The following is a 1,876-nucleotide window of genomic DNA, read 5'->3' on the forward strand; positions in this document are numbered from 1 at the left end:
GACAAATATGGGACTTAATGGTCAACATCTTCCTCAGTTGGTTCACCACCGTACTGTGTGTGTGAGTGTGTGTGAGTGTGTGTGTGAGAGACAATACATGTGTGTGGCTGTGTTATGCACATGTGAGTGTATGCAAACACACACACACACACATGAACAAGAAGTGTAGGCCAGATGTTAAAGTTGAGGGTCATTTCCTTTTTATTTTTATTTTTTCAACATTTTAATTTATTTTGTGTCTTGGGGCAAGCAAGCTTGTGCCACATGTATATATGGTCAGATGTCAACCTGTGGCAACTGGTTCCCTTCTTACACCACGTGGGGCCTGGGATCACACTCAGATCCTAAAGCTTGGTGGCAGGTGCCCTGCCCTGCTGAATCATCTTGCCAGCCCAGCTATTCTTTAGAGACAGGTTCTCGCACTGAACATGGACTCCACAGACCCAGTGGCCAACATACTCCAGAAATCAATCCTCTTGTCTCAGTTTCCCTGATGCTGGGAATACAGGCATATTGCTTGTCCAGCTTTTTGTGGGGCTTTGGAGACTGGGTTCTGGTTCTCAGGCTTGCAGGACAAGCGAACACTTCACTGGTTAAATCCTCTCTCATCCCCTCACTGATTTGCTGCACATCTTGTTGTGGCAGAGAGCCATTACCTAGGGCAACAAGAAACTTCCTTTAAAATATTTAGAAGGAGGTGGTGGCGCACGCCTTTAATCCAGCATAAGGAGGCAGAGGCTGGCGGATTTCTGTGAGTCCTGGCAAAAAGAGTTCAAAGCCAGCCAAGGCTACACAGAGAATCCCTGTCTCAAAAGACCACACACACACACACACACAGAGAGAGAGAGAGAGAGAGAGAGAGAGAGAGAGAGAGAGAGAGAGAGAACTCTTACGTGGTTAACTCTTTACAGCTGTTCTCAACCTGTGGGTTTCAACCCCTTTGGCAAACCTCTATCTCCAAAAATATTTACATTATGACTCATAACAATAGCAGAATTACAGTTATAAAGTAGAAACAAAAATAATTTTGTGGTTGGGGTCCCCACAACATGAGGAACTGTATTATAAAGGGTCCCAGCATTAGAAAGGTTGAGAATCACTTGGTACATGAAGGTGAGGTCCCCCCTCCCCCGCAAGGTAGGAAGATCATTCAGTTCCAGTCACCCAGGCTAGCACTGGCTGCTCCAAGCCAGACCCATGCGCTGCCAGTGGTCAAGTCCAGTCCAGGGCCCAGGCACTGAGTGGCGCTCAGCCGGGAGCCGGGAGCCTGGCTCGCGTGCCCTTGGGCAGGTGTTTTGGGCACTTAGCAAAGCAGCGCGCCTAAGAGGTCGCGGTCCATTGCCGGCCGCGCGCGCTGTGAACGCGGACTCTGGCGCGCACACTGCCCTGCCAGCCCTCAGCGCCCGCCCGTGGGCCGTGTTCGCTCGGGGCGCGCACTGGCCAGGCCCGCCTCCGCTGGTTTTCGCTTTCGCTTTGCAGCTACTCTGCAGAGAAACAAAGCAGCCTCGACGACTGGAGTTGCGTTCGCGGTGAGGGGAGCTGAGCGCGGCGACCTGGACCCCGGACCCACAGGTGAGGTAAGTGCAGCCCCTGCCGCTCTCGGGCTCCTCCTTGCGGAGCAGGCGACAAGCTCCGGGTCCACGCGGGTCACAAGGACGCCTGGTGCGGGGCGGGGAAGGCCTTAAGCATGGCACTGCTGGGGGGTCCGAGTGACTCAGAACCACCAGGTCAGGCTGGAGGATCCGGGATGCCTCCAACCAGCCTGCCTAGAATATAGCAGTCCGGGGTCTCGGTCTTCTCCCACGTTTTAATTTCACAGCATATTCTCTCTCTCTCTCTCTCTCTCTCTCTCTCTCTCTCTCTCTCTCTCTCTCTC

General features: G+C 52.9%; 1 long non-coding RNA gene across 1 annotated transcript in view; it reads left to right on the forward strand.

The window, feature by feature from the left end:
• Positions 1-1,138: 1,138 nt before the first annotated feature.
• Positions 1,139-1,876, forward strand: part of LOC101987399 — a 48,653-nt gene continuing 47,915 nt past the window's right edge. The window contains exon 1 of the long non-coding RNA XR_001228965.2: positions 1,139-1,577. This is a non-coding gene — a long non-coding RNA (uncharacterized LOC101987399). The remainder of the gene's footprint in view (positions 1,578-1,876) is intronic.

This window comes from Microtus ochrogaster, chromosome 7 (genome assembly GCF_000317375.1).
Source record: "Microtus ochrogaster isolate Prairie Vole_2 chromosome 7, MicOch1.0, whole genome shotgun sequence".
Lineage (NCBI taxonomy): Eukaryota > Metazoa > Chordata > Mammalia > Rodentia > Cricetidae > Microtus > Microtus ochrogaster.